The following is a 15,917-nucleotide window of genomic DNA, read 5'->3' on the forward strand; positions in this document are numbered from 1 at the left end:
AACTCTTCATAGCTTAGAGGGTAGGAAGGAGAATGATGCCTCCGTCACAAGAAGTGGGCAAGAAAAGAGAATCCAGACGTCTCCTACTGACTGCTCTTTTCCTTGGAAGATCGTTGCCGACCTGACGGTGCTTGAATTTGTGGGATGTGGTAATCTGTCATCCTTCATTGGCAACAAAGCACAGATTCCTTTGAACTGGAGATGACCGTGTTCAGAAATGCCCTGGGAGCCACCCAATTGGGGGGAAACAGTATGGGGCATTGGGGGATGGGGTTTGGAACCTCGGTCTTGTGTTCCTAGAGACCTACATCTGAAAGGTGTAGAGCAGCCGGTAATGAATGGAGACCTAAAGGTCCCCTAACTCCCAACTGGGATTGGAGCTCTGGAAACGTGGTCATAACTCCCTTTTCCTCGTTTCGCTTCCTATTTCATAACTCTTCCCCTCCTGAAACAGGTGTCCTCCACCTAGTGGTAGTGAAAGATTTCCAAGCGCTTCCACAACCGGGTTTGGGAATGTCCCAGGTATTAGACATCCAGGGGCCAGACGAGGTAACTTTCAGAAGGTGCACACATGGCATGGCACAATGGGAATTACTTGAGCCTGTGTACAGAAGATGCTGACCTTGTACTGGGAAAAGTGCAAAGTTAAAGTAACTGCATCTTAATGTTTGTACAGCAGTTTAAAGGGTATGATAAACCAGAAAGCCTTTAAAATTGCTTCTAAACTGTGGAACTTTTACACTTTTTTCCTTTAGCATTTTCATCCATCTCGGCATATGTAGTTCTAATTAGCCTCTGAATTGATTTAGCACAACCCAATCAAAGCTGCAGATTAGAAAGACCTTACAATTCAGAATGTAATAGTAATGCTAATAGCACCTACATGAAATTATATAGAATTAATGTCTTTCTTAAAAAACTTGGGGCGCCTGGGTGGCTCAGCGGGTTAAAGCCTCTGCTCAGGTCATGATCCCAGGGCCCTGGGATTGAGCCCCACATCGGGCTCTCTCCTCGGCAGGGAGCCTGCTTCCTCCTCTCTCTCTGCCTGCCTCTCTGCCTACTGGTGATCTCTATCAAATAAATAAATAAAATCTTAAAAAAAAAAAAAAACACAAACCTTAAGGGGCACCTGGGTGGCTCAGTGGGTTAAGCCTCTACCTTTGGCTCAGGTCCTGATCTCAGGGTCCTGGGATCATCCCCCCCCCCCCAAATAAATTGAACTCTCTGCTCAGCAGGGAGCCTGCTTCCACCTCCCTCTCTGCCTGCCTCTCTGCCTACTTGTGATCTCTCTGTCTGTCAAATAAATAAATAAAATCTTAATAAATAAATAAATTTTTAAAAAGCTATTCTGCTTAATAAATATATCTGGGGTGTGTATGATTTTCTAAACTATAGTTTATCGAGTCTAAAGTAAAATAACACAGTTTTGAGTTTTGACGGTACAAGAAAACAGAATTTAAGAGTTTCTTTGGACTGCTGTTAAAAACACATTAACACCTTTCTAACACAACTTAGAAGTGTTAAATAAGAGGAATTTCTGCTGGATAAGATGTTAGCTTTTTAGTTTATCCGCATTCCTAACTGAAGCGGAAATCCTCATCATAGATCTTCCTATTGGCTTTGTGCATTCAGCATTGGTTTACTGCACTAGATATGAGAGGATGACATCAAGTAATCACACCAGTCCAGTTTTCCTGCTAGCAGGCATGTGTTTGCAGTGCATAGAGTGGTGATAAAATATGGTGGCCGAGTGAAACTGGTCTCCCTGCTTCCAGGCCAAGTCCATCTTTCACACAGTCCAGCTGAATCTGGTTTTCACTCACATACTTAAGACCCTTCAGTGGCTCTGAAAGAGAGCGTGAGGTACAAGCCCCTTGCTTGCATCTTCGATTTCATTTCTTAACAACTCTTTCTCTATTGCTGGGGATGTTCGGCTAGGAAAGGGGGCACTGACAGCAGGCGGGGGGCCCTGTTTCCGGGGGGTTGCGGCTCCGCAGGGCTGCTCTCAGCTTTGCTCTATCCACCCGCTTCGTGTCCTCAGAAGCAGGGGCTGAGCAATGTGCCTCCTTCGTGGGAACCGGAGTGCGGGATCTGGTGGGGCCCAGTGGGGCCCTAACACCAGCCGAGTGCTGTCCTCTTCTCCGCGACCTCTGGGCACCCTGCGCCCCCTACCACCAGGTTCGTGGGGTCACGCTCCGAGCCCCAAACGCTGATCTGGACGCTGGCATTTTCTTTTCAGGTTTCAGAAATAAATGGCAGAGAGGCAAGAGAATAGTTGTCTCTTGAAATCCATTTCCGTTATTTCCTGTGGAAACTGACCAATTGTATTCCAGAGTGATTGCAAGATTTCGCATTTTCAACAGCTCCGTCAAGAGAGTCCACATCATCACCAACCCTGGATGTTGTCAGTCTTTTTTTTTTTTTTTTTTTTTAAATTTCATTTATTTATTTGGCAGAGAGACATAGCGAAAGAGGTAACACAAGTGAGGACAGGAAGGGGGGAGGGGGCGAGGTGGAAGAGGGAGAAGCAGGCTTCCTTGCTGAGCAGGTAGCCCTATGTGGGGCTTGATCCCAGGACCCTGGGAGCATGACCTGATCTGAAGACAGACGCTGAACCACTGAGCCACCTAGAAACCCCTGTTGTCAGTCTTTTAAATTCTAGTCATTATAGTGGGAATGACATGGTTCCTCGTGATTTTAATTTGCATTTCTCTAATTATTAGTGATGTTGAGAATATTTTTGCCTGTTTATCAGTTGCATCTTTGGTAAAGTGTTCAAAAAAAATTTTTTTTAAGATTTTATTTATTGGGGCGCCTGGGTGGCTCAGTGGGTTAAGCCTCGGCCTTCACTTCAGGTCATGGTCTCAGGGTGCTGGGATCGAGCCCTGCATCTGGCTCTCTGCTCAGCATGGAGCCTGCTTCCCCTCCCCCTCCGCCTTCTGCCTGACTCTGCCTACTTGTGATCTCTGTCTGACAAATAAATAAATAAAATCTAAAAAAAAAAAAAAAGATTTTATTTATTTATTTTTAAAAAGGGTTGGAAAGGGGCGCCTGAGTGGCTCAGTGGGTTAAGCCTCTGCCTTCGGCTCAGGTCACGATCTCAGGGTCCTGGGATCCAGCCCCACATCAGGCTCTCTGCTCGGCAGGGAGCCTGCTTCCTCCTCTCTCTCTCTGCCTGCCTCTCTGCCTACTGGTGATCTCTATCAAATGAATAAATAAAATCTTTAAAAATAAATAAATAAAATAAAAGGGGCTGGAAAGAGTGCAAGTAAGGGGAGGGGCTGAGGGAGAGGGAGAAGCAGACTCCCAGCTGAGCAAGGAGCCCCGTGCAGGGCTGCATCTCAAGACCCTGAGATCATGACCTGAGCACAAGGCAGTTGCTTAACCAACTGAGCCACCTGGGCGCCCCAAGTGTTCAAATCTAGCCCACTCTTAAATCAGGATGCTTGTCTTACTGAGTTGTGAAAGTTTTTTGTGAAAGTTTTTTGTGCGTTCTGCATGAAAGTCCTTTCTCTGATACGTGTTGTGCAAAACACCTTCAACCATCTGTGACTTTACAAAGTAAAAACAAAATAGCTTTACTGAAGTATGACTGACCAACAACAAATAGAACATACTCAAAATGTTCAAGGTGGGGCCCCTGTTTGGCTCAGTTTGTAGAACATGGAACTCTTGATCTGGGATCCTGTGTTCAAGTCCTGAGTTGGGTGTAGAGCTTGCAATAAAAATAAATACACAAATACATAAATAAAATGTACAACAGTTATAAGTTTGACATATGTACACACCTTTTATTTTTTTTTTTAAGATTTTTTATTTATTTATTTGACAGACAGAGATCACAAGTAGATGGAGAGGCAGGCAGAGAGAGAGAGAGAGGGAAGCGGGCTCCCTGCTGAGCAGAGACCCCGATGCGGGACTTGATCCCAGGACCCTGAGATCATGACCTGAGCCGAAGGCAGCGGCCTAACCCACTGAGCCACCCAGGCGCCCTGTACACACCTTTTAAACCATCTCCACAAACAAAAATAATATATCCATCCTGTCCTCAAATTTTCTCATGCTCCATATTAATTCCTACCTCTTGTTCTCATCCTGCTCTTCAGGCAACAATTAAACTGCTTTTTGTTGCTATAATTTGTTTACATTTTCTAAAATTTTATGTAAATGGAATCATTCATTGTATGCTCTTTTGTCTATCTTCTTTCATTCAGCATATCATTTTTTTGAGATTCATCCACTTTGTTATGTGTATCAATAATTTACTAGGTTTTGTTGCTAAGTAGTATTCAGTTGTATGAGGTTGGAGAAGAGTTGGACTGTTTGAAATTTTTGACTATTACTAATAAAGATGCTAGAACATTTGTGCACAGATCTTTTTAGGGATATTTGCTTTCATTTTCCTTAGTTAATACTTGGGTAAGTATCCAGTGGAATGGCTGAGACATATGGTAAGTGTATCTTTTTTTTTTAACTGCCAAAATTAGTCATAAAAAAAAAAAATGAGATCTTGCTATTTGCAACAACATGGGTGGACCTATAGGGTATTATGTTAAGTAAAATAAGTCAGACAGAGAAAGACAAATATCACATGATTGCACTCACATGTGGAATCTGAAAAACAAATAAAATGAACAAACTACTGGTGGTTGTCAGAGGGAGAGGTAGGTGGGTGAATGGGAAATAGGAGAAGGGGATTAGGGGCCCCTCGGAGGCTCAGTGGGTTGGGCCTCTGCCTTTGGCTCAGATCATGGTCTCAGGGTCCTGGCATCAAGCCCCCCTCTCTGTCTACTTGTGACCTCTCTCTGTCAAATAAATAAATAAAATCTTTTTTTTTTTTTTAAGATTTTATTTATTTATTTGTCAGAGAGAGAGCAAGCGAGAGCGAGCACAGGCAGACAGATTGGAAGGCAGAGTCAGAGGGAGAAGCAGGCTCCCTGCGGAGCAAGGAGCCCGATGTGGGACTCGATCCCAGGACGCTGGGATCATGACCTGAGCCGAAGGCAGCTGCTTAACCAACTGAGCCACCCAGGCGTCCCAATAAATAAAATCTTAAAAAAAAAATTGGAGAAGGGAAATTAAAAAGTACACATTTCCAGTTATAAATGTCAAAGAGATGAAAAGTACCACATAGGGAATATAGTCAATGGAACAGTAATAACTTTACGGTGACAGGTCGTATTACACTTATTGTGGTGAACATTTCTTAATGTATATAAATGTCAAATCACTAAGTTGTTCACCGGAAATTATTGTAATATTATAAGTCACCTATACTTCAATTGAAAATAATACAACAGGAGGCCTGTGTGGCTTAGTCTGTTAAGCAGCTACCTTTGGCTTACGTTGTGATCCCAGAGTCCAGAGACCCACATCGGGCTCCCTGCTCAGTGGCGAGCCTGCTTCTCCTTCTCCCTCCGCTCCTCCCTCCTACTCAGGCTCATTCTCTCTCTCAAATAAATTAAAAAAAAAATCTAAAAATATAATACGTACATACAGACATACTGCCAAACTGTTTTTCCAAAGTAGTGACATTTTATCATCTCACCAAGAGAGTATGAAATTTGAATTGTACCATATCCTTGCAACACTTACTATGGTGATTCTTTTCTTCTTTTTTATTTTTATTTATTTATTTTTAAAAAGATTTTATTTATTTATTTGACAGAGAGAGAGATCACAAATAGACAGAGAGGCAGGCAGAGAGAGAGAGGGAAGCAGGCTCCCCGCTGAGCAGAGAGCCCAATGTGGGGTTCGATCCCAGGACCCCGATATCATGACCTGAGCAGAAGGCAGCGGCTTTAACCCACTGAGCCACCAAAGCGCCCATAGCTTTATGTTTTATATTTAGATCCAGAGTGTATTTTAAATTAATTGTATACTGTGAAAGTATGGATCAAAGTTTATGTTTTTGCATTGGGAAATCCAGTTTTTCTAGAACCAATTATAAAGACCATCATTCCTCTTTCGAGTTGTCATTCTACCTTAGACAAAAATCTATTGATGATATATGTATACTTTTTTCCTTGACTCTTTTCTGTTCCACTAATCTATATGTCAATCTTAACACCAATATCACACTATTTGATCACTGAAACTTTATAAGCCTTGAAGTCAAATAGTATAAGTCCTCCAATTTTCTTGTTCCTTTTGAATTTTGGAACACACACACACACATACAAAATTAAATTAAATTTTAAAAAATAATAATAAATAAATTGCTTTAACTGTCCTAGATCCTTTGCATTTCCATATAGACTAAAGTTTGTCAAGTTAAAAAAAAAAAAACCTGCTAAAACTTTGATGGGGGTGATGTATAATTCAATTTGGGAAGAAGTTATAACTTAATATTGAGTCTTTGGATTCATATGTTCTCTCTCTCCATTTATTTGGATCTTTTACAATTTTTTCAGCAATGTTTTATATAGCATTCTGTATCCAGGTCTTGCCTATATTTTGTTAAATTTATCCCCAAATATCTCATATTTTATGCTACTATAAATGTTACCTTATATTTATTTTCTTAATGTTATCTTCTAAATTCCAATTTCTAATTGTTATAGTTAAAAATACAACTGGTATTTGTATCCTGTGACCTTGTTGTATTCACTTATTAGTTCTAGTAGTTTTTTAAAAAAATATTTATTTATTTGAGAGAGAGAGAGAGAGAGCATGAGCAGGGGAAAAGGGCAAATGGAGAGGGAGAAGAGGACACACCGCCCCCACCCCCCCAATTAGGGAGCCTGATGCAGGGCTCAATCCCAAGACCCTGAAATCATGACCTGAGTGAAGCGAGATGCTTAACTGAGCCACTCTAGTGCCCCTGTTCTAATAGCTTAAAAAAAAAAAGTTATAGCATTTCTACTTCATCATGTCATGTGCACATAAAGACCATTTTCTTTCTTTGTATCCAATTCGCACACTCGTTATTTCTTTTTCTTGTTTTACTGGACTGACTAGAGCTTCCACTGCCTTATTGTAGAAGGGTTACAACAGTCATCCTGCTTTCTTCCCAAAGGTACAAAATCCAGTTTTTTACTGGATTAAGTATGATAGTAGCTGTAGGCTTCTTGAAGTTTTTATCATGAATGAGTGTTGAATTTTGTCAAAAATTTTTTCTGCACCTTATTGAGATAATCATATTTTTCCTTTAAATTTGCTAATATGATGAATTACACCAAAATGATTTTCAATTGTTAAATTAACCTTTTAATCCTGGGTCTAATCCTATTTGATCAGGATATAACCTTTTAATAAATTGCTGTATTTAATTTGTTAATTTTTAAAAAGGGTTTTCCTGTCTTCATGAGGAATCTTAGCCTATAGTTTTCTTGTAATGTTTTACAAGTTTCTTGTAATGGTATACTGGTACCAATAATTGGTATAATGCTGCCCTCATAAAATGAGTTAGGCAACATTCTTTCCTCTACCGTTTTCGTGCAAAGTATATTATTTCCTCCTTAGATATTTGATAGAATTCACAAGGCAAGTCATCTTAGCCTGAAATATTCTTTGTGGGAAGGATTTTTTTTTTAAGATTTTATTTATTTATTTGACACAGAGAGAGAGCACACACTTGCGGGGGGAGGGCAGAGGGAGACACAGGCTCCCTGATGAGCTCAGAAGGCCGACACTTAATTCACTGGGGCACCCCCATGGGAAAGATTTAAGCTACACTTTCTTTCAGACATATGAGGCTATTCAAGTTACTTATTAAAAAAATATCATATATGTAAATATGATATTTTATATATATATAAAATATATATATATGGCAGCTTATTGAGTTATAATTCACATACCATACAATTTACCCACAGTGGCTGAATAATATTCCATTGTATGGATATGGAACATTTTGTTTATTAATTCATCAGTTAGTGGCCATTTGGGTTGCTTCCACTCCTTAGCTACTATGAATAATACTGCTGTAAACATTCATGTTCAAGTTTTTGTGTGAATATGTTTTCATTTCTCTTAAGTATATAGTAGGACTGGAATTGCTGAGTCATAGGATAACTTTTAACCTTTTGTAGAACTGCAAAACTACTTCTTGAGTGACCTGAGTGATTTGTGTCTTTCAAAAATTTTGTCCATTTCATCTAAGTTGTTGAATTTATTGAATAAAGTTGATTGCAATATTCCTTTATTACCCTTTTATTGTCAGTGAGCTCTCTAGTGATGTGCCCTCTCTTTTTATTTATTTATCTATCTATCTATCTATCTATTTATTTATTTATTTATTTATTTGACAGAGAGAAATCACAAGTAGATGGAGAGGCAGGCAGAGAGAGAGGAAAGCAGGCTCCCTGCTGAGCAGAGAGCCCGATGCGGGACTCTGTCCCAGGACCCTGCTGAGCAGAGAGCCCGATGCGGGACTCTGTCCCAGGACCCTGAGATCATGACCTGAGCCGAAGGCAGCGGCTTAACCCACTGAGCCACCCAGGCGCCCCGATGTGCCCTCTCTTTAATCATAATGTTGGTAATTTGTTTCTTCCCTGTGTCTGTCTGGGGGGCAGTTTTAGTCAATATGGCTAGAAGAAAGGTTTATATATTTTTTCAAAGAAGTGACTTTTGGTTTTATTTTTTAAAGATTTTATTTTTTAATTTTCTAAAGGTAAACTATATGCCCAATGTGGAGCTCGAACTTATGACCCAGAGAGCAAGGGTCACATGCTGTACTGACTGAGCTAGCCAGGTGTCCCGTACTTTTTTAATGGTTTTTTTTTGTTGTTTTCAATTTTATTAGTTTCTACTTTTTATTATGTCCTTCCTTCAGCTCATGTTAGCTTTAACTGGCTCTTCTTTTTCTAGTTTCTTAAGGTGGAAGCTTATTTTCTTAAGTTAAGATCTTTAATATTTTAATACATTGGTAAGTTAATATTTATAATATTTAATAATTAATACATTTAATACTATAAATGATCCTTTAGGCACTTTGTTAATTAAATCCCACATTTCTGATAAATTGTTTTCATTTTTCTTCTGTTCAAATTTTTTCTAACTTCTCTGCAATTTTTTCTTAAGAGTTATTCAGAAGCATGTTGTTTAATTTCCAAATACTTGGGGGATTTTCCAGATAGATTTGTTATTGTTAATTTAGCTATTGATTTGGTCTGGGGTGGTTAAAGAACATGGTTTGCAAGGTATTAATTCTCTTAAAGAGATTGTGACATATTTTATGGCCCAAGATATGGTCCATTTGGGAGAATAATCTTTATATACTTGTAAAGAATGTATATTCTGATGTTGATGGTGAAATATTCTATACATGTTAATAGGTCATTGGTTAAAACTGTTATTCACATCTTTTTTTTTTTTTTAAGATTTTATTTATTTATTTGACAGAGAGAGATCACAGTAGGAGAGAGGAAGGGAAGAGATCACAGAGAGAGAGGAAGGGAAGCAGGTCCCCCGCTGAGCAGAGAGCCCGATGTGGGACTCGATCCCAGGACCCTGAGATCATGACCCGAGCTGAAGGCAGCGGCTTAACCCACTGAGTCACCCAGGCGCCCCTGTTATTCACATCTTTTAAACATGTTTTCTACCTGTCTTATTTACCAGGAGTTTGGAATCTCTAATTGTAATTGTGGATTTGTCTATTTCACCTGTCAGTTTTTGCTTCATGTATTTTGAAGCTGTTATTATGTTCGTATACATTTAAGATTGTATTTTCTTGATGAATTGATTCTATTATCATAAATATGCATCTTTGGGGCGCCTCACTGACTCATTTGTTAAGCATCTGTCCTCAGCTGGTCAGGCTCCCTGCTCAGCGGGAAGCCTGCTTCTCCTTCTCCCACTCCCTCTCCTTGTGTTCCCTCTCTCACTGTGTCTTTCTCTGTCAAATAAATAAATAAAATCTTAAATAAATAAATATCCATCTTTATCCCAGGAAATGAATTTTGTTCTAGAATTTACCTTGGTATTAATTTAGCCATTCTAGCTTTCCTTTGATTGATGTTTATATGGTATATCTTTTCCATCCTTTCCTCTTTTAAGTTAACCTACTGGGGCACCTGGATGGCTCAGTGGGTTGAGCCTCCGACTCTTGACTTCAGGTCAGGTCACAATCTCAGGGCTATAATACCAAACTCAAGCACAGGGCTTTGCGATGGGCACACAGACAGCTTAAGATTCTCTCTTCCCCTGCCCACTCCCTCCCCTACATTGTGCGTACAGGCACACTCTCTCAAAAGAAAAAAGCCTTAAAAAAAAAAAAAAAAGTAAAGTGCACCTACTAGTTCACTTATATTTAAAGATCTATTTATTTATTCGAGACAGAAAGAACATGAGAAAGCGTAAGGGATGGGAGGGGTAGAACCTTGAGCAGACTCAATGCTGAGCATGGAGCCTGAGGTGGGGCTCAAACTCAGAACCCTGAGATCACTACCCGAGCTGAAACCAAGAGTCAGACACTTAACCGACTCTGCCCCTTAAAAAGTAAGTTTCTTAAAGGGAGCTTTGTTTGTTTTTAAAATACCCAGTATGTTTGTTTAATATCCAGTATAAAGAATCTTTGCCTTTCAATGGGCATTTAAACTATTTACATTCAATGTCATGACTGATGTGCTTAGATTTAGTTTCATATTGGTTTGTTTTCTATGTCTCATCTATTCTTTGTTGAGTGCAATTTTGTATCTTGCTGTTTCCCACTTTAATCATATTACTTTTAGAGCTAGTTAATATTGACATACTGTATTTTAACCTTCCCTTATTCAGCATTTTTAAAAAAGATTTTATTTATTTGAGAGAATGAGCAGGAAGAATGGCAGAAGGAGAGGGAGAAGCAGACTCCCTGCTGAGCAGGGATCATGATGTTGCACTCTGGGATCATGATCTGAGCCAAAGGCAAATGCTTAACCCACTGAGCCAGCCAGGAGTCCCTTATTATTTTGGCTGCTTCCATTTAATTCATTGTGAACAGTATTACACAGGTGGCTTCCCCTAACTTGGTAATTGTATCAGTAAGATTTATTTCTCCAAACTGTAGTGAGTACACTAATCCCAGCTTAGCCCCTTAACTAGTTGACTTTGAGAAAGTTACTTTCTGAGCCTGTTCTTGAAGCTATAAAATGAAGCTGGTGAAAGTTCCTACCACCAGACTGCTGTGTGAATTAAATAAGGTAATTATTTAAAATTTAATTATTTATAAATACTTATATGGATGATTGATCAGTGCCTGATATGTGGTAAACTCTGAATGTTATTGCAATGAACGAATCCATTGCAAGGAAGCAGGGTTAGGCCTGGCAGGGCACAAATGTTTTCAAATTCTCAACATTAGGGCAAAAATAAAGCCATAGTTGCTTAAGATTTTATTTATTTGTCAGAGAGAGAGGAGCGAGAGTGAGCACAGGCAGACAGAGTGGCAGGTAGAGGCAGAGGGAGAGAAGCAGGCTCCCTGCCAAGCAAGAAGCCCGATGTGGGACTTGATTCCAGGATGCTGGGATCATGACTTGAGCTGAAGGCAGCTATTTATCCAACTGAGCCACCCAGGCGTCCCTGCTTTTTTTTTTTTTTTTTTTTAATAAATTGCCCATTTATTAGACTCCTCTTTCCCATTAATTGTACTTCTTTTGAGTTTCCTCTGCAAATTAAGATCTTAATATTTTTGTTAAATACAAGCTCTTTAAATGAAGTTGGCTTAAATATTTTCCACTTTTTTTTTTTTTAACTACATGTATTTGTAATTCTGTTAAATCTGACCATATTTTTAAAAACTTTGTGATTTCTGTAATTTCCTCAGAGGATACAGCTGCCAGAATACTGTTGGACTTCAGTGTTCTACAGACATTTTGAGGCACTTTATACTTTTACAGCCATGAATGTGGCATTACCTTCTCTTCCATGAATTCTCTCATTAAGTTCCAAAGGAATTTCTTGTCTTATATAAACTCAGTTTTTACTACTTTACTCCTCCTTTGTGAGTTTTCATTTTCCAGCTTCGAGTGCTGACAGAATGCTATTGATGCTTATGTCTAGCTTTTATTTATTTTTAATTTTTTATTTTAGAGCAGGGGGGGAGGGGAGAGGGTGAGAGAATTTCAAGTGGACTCCCCACTGAGTGTGGAGTCCAACACAAGACTCAAACTCAGTCCTGAGATCATGACCCAAGTTGCGATCAAGAGTCAGAGCTTACCCAGCTGTGCCACCCAGGTGCCCTGTGTCTAGCGTTTATTAAACATAGTTGGTTCTGTATTAAAATGTTGCTAAGATATCTTAGGTTTTTCAATTCTAAAGCTTTATAGCATTTACAGTGATTATCTTTTAACCTGTGTAAAAAAGGCAGTATTAACAAGAGTCATTTTGTACTGAGAACCAAAGTCAAACTGTCTTAAGTGCTTCCCTCAAAATGCTATAAAATGTATACCTCCAACATACTACCTCATGGCATCTAAAATATTTGTTCCCTGTTGAGGGTAGGGGACCATCATTTTCATTTCTGTTAGCGCCTGACCCATTGCGGTACACTCCCTGACCAAATCTTATGTAAGGCAGTGTAACTTAGCCCTATGTTATAAAGAGCACTTTATTATTATTATTTTTTTTAATTTTGAGGACTGACAACAATCCAGGAACCATGCCCTAAATTTGCCCCAGGTCATAATGTATTATTAACTGAATTTCGATTTAGAGTAAAGATCCAAGACAATTCTTTGTAGGTGGAAAGGTTTGGCAAGAAAAGGGGAAGCCGGGACGCCTGGGTGGCTCAGTTGGTTAAGCAGCTGCCTTCGGCTCAGGTCATGATCCCAGCGTCCTGGGATCGAGTCCCACATCGGGCTCCTTGCTCGGCAGGGAGCCTGCTTCTCCCTCTGCCTCTGCCTGCCATTCTGTCTGCCTGTGCTCGCTCGCTCTCCCTCTCTCTCTCTGACAAATAATAAAATCTTAAAAAAAAAAAAAAAAGAAAAGGGGAAGCCAGTTAAGTATGGGATAGTGGTGGTAGTTAACAACTGCAGGAGTTAACAGTGTTTTAATCATAATCAAATTAATAAAAGGTCCCCAATGGTGGATACTTTTTTAAAAGATTTTTATTTATTTGAGAGAGATCACAAGTAGGCAGAGAGGCAGGTAGTGTGAGAGGGGTAAGCAGGCTCCCCGCTGAACAGAGAAACCAATGCAGGCCTCAATCCCAGGACCCTGAGATCATGACCTAAGGCAGTGGCTTAACCCACCAAGCCAATATCTGTCATCAGGGGAAGAGGTCTGTTAGGGGATCAAAAACCGAAATGATGGGAGACCCAGGGATGCAGGAGTTTACACTCTGGATCCTGGTGCATAAGGTCAAATTGTGTAGAAAGTCATTCCTAATTTGGCTGACAGTTTTGAGCTAGTCTGCTGTTTCTAAATTGTAGCTTCCTCAAGGAAGTTTAGACTGGGATAGGCCGAGTCCAGGGGGGAAAAGTAGAACCCCTACAAAGTAAGCTCAATGTTTTCTGTTGCATTTTCCAATCTCTTTTGCACTCCCTCTCCTACTTTTAGTCTTGGTCTATGGGAATTCAGTTTCTTGTTTTTACTCAGACCAACGTTATGAGAAAGCAAGTCAACGTAGGGAATATTCATTTTAACCGAGTCCCTTCCAAAGTTAAGGTAAAGTCAACATCCTTGGAGGCTCTGCTCATTTTAGTAGAGGCAAGTCTTTACTTTGACATGAATTCTGAATAATTAGAATTTTGCTTCCTTTTTGAGGCCCTCTTACCTGCCTAGCTTACAATATTAGGTGCTCAATATTAATTTGTAGGAACAATTTTTAACTTCTATATCAGGAAAAAGCAGGTAACTTTCTCACACAGGAAGACGGTAAGAACAAAGAACGTTACAAAACTGCTTTGAGGGTGCTATGATACTGACACCCAACTGGATTTCACTGTTTTATATACAAATTTTTTTCAACTTGCATATTCAAATTTCACCTGCATGTTGTACCTAATAGTTTTGGTACACTTTAGTGGAGACTGCTAGTGACAAATAGGATTCAAAAGATGGTTCAAATCCTTATGGAGAACTTTGTGGTAAATTTCAATAAATCAGGAATATCAGAGTTCACAGACTGCAAAATATTCCATCCTGATACAGTAGCTTCCCAAATGGTGAATTTAAGATTTTATCAGCACTTAGTAATAAAACAGGCCATTAATTCTTAGAGATTTAAATTCCATGCTTAGGGTGCCAGGCTGGCTCACTTGGTAGGGCATGCAACTCTTGGGTCTTGAGGGTTGTAAACTCAAGCCCCACATTGAGTGTAAAAATTATTAAAAAAAAAAAAAAAAAAGTAAATTCTATGCTGTTTAAGTAGTGACTGCTTCATAATACTTTATGTTCCCAACTATTCCTGGAGTAAACTTTGATTCTACGTAAGTTGTTTTTTTTAACCTAAGGAATCAAGTATTTTAGAAAATTGGAAAGGCTGAGAATTTGTCCCAGTAACTGATTATTTCTAATGTCACATTCCTCAATGTTTTATCAAGTTAACTACACCTACATTTAAAAATCTCACTCAAGCCCTTTTTCCACATGTCTGTTACTTGGTTGTATTTAACTTTTTTCCCCCGTTACTATGTTAGTTATGTAACAACATAAACTAGGACTAAATTCCTATGGTATAGCCTTATAAGGGAAATCTAATTCAGGACCCTCTGCCATGATTCCCTGAAAATTCTTATAAGCTAACCACTCCTTATTATTGCTGTACCCAACTCAGAAATGTTCAAATAACCCAGGCAGAAAAGCACAATCTGGGAGACAGATTACTGCGTATCGCCACCTAGCCAACAAAACTTAACCGTTAGAATAGAACTTTTAGACCTACTTCCTATTTCTTTCATGCTCTGAATGGTAAATTAGTGTTTTCTAACCCTCATTTAGGAAACTAAACCCTTCAGGTAACAGAAGCTTTCCAACTACCTTGTCTTGGTTGTCAAAAAACCCAACATTTTCTCTAAGCATAATGTTGTAGGAGGTCCACATTGATCCACACCTCCTGCTAAGTATAGCCTTATGTCTCCCCTTTCCACACTGTAGCATGATGATAGGTCATACAAGAATACGGCTCTCTGGTAACTCTCTTGGATCACTTCCTCTTGGGGAAGCCAGAAGCCACATTTCACCCAGGTAGCCTTGGAGAGACACCCATCTGGTGAAAATCTGAGTCCCCTCCAGCCTTAGTCAAGCCTTCAATGATGTGGCCCTGGCTGAATTTCACTGCAACCTGATGATACCTCAAACCAGAACCACCCAGCTAAGATGCTCCTGGATTCCTCACTAGAAACTGTGGGTGACCAAACATGTTTGTGGTTAAGCTGCTGAATTTTGGGATGATGTGCCACACAGTAACTAAGATACATTGGGCAAAGATCACCTGTTGTTTCCTGAAGGAGCAAAATTCTAATCACAACACTTTTAAGATACCAAATTAATTTATGTTAGTAACAAAATATTAAGTTCATGTTTCTTTGGTATTCAGAAAAAGATTTAAGCCATTCCCAACTCACTCAGCTACTAAACTCCTTCCACACTGCTAACAAAAAGAAAAAATTTCAATATACATTACCTGTAGTCAATGCACACTAATTAGATCATAGCTTAATATATCAGTTGTTTTCAACAATTACATTTAAAACTTCCCAGCAGTAAGACCTCTCCTTGGATCTTAATTTTTTCTCACACTGGGATAGAACTGCAGATAACCAACTGTACTCCTAGCAAGTTCCAAAGGTCTGAATTAGGAGGCCTGGATAGCACTTGGCCGATTTTAATGTTTTAAGTTAGATCTTAAAGAAATGTTAAAGTAAATAAAACTGTATGGCCAAGAGTAAACAATGACTACATATAACTGCTATATATTTTATATCGTACATATGCTGAATACTCAGTATTCAACACAGTGCAGGGTTTTGACACTTACCAGACATCATAGA

Source organism: Mustela putorius, unplaced genomic scaffold (assembly GCF_011764305.1).
Source record: "Mustela putorius furo isolate JIRA1106 unplaced genomic scaffold, ASM1176430v1.1 tig00003834_pilon_pilon_pilon, whole genome shotgun sequence".
NCBI classification, from domain to species: Eukaryota; Metazoa; Chordata; class Mammalia; order Carnivora; family Mustelidae; genus Mustela; species Mustela putorius.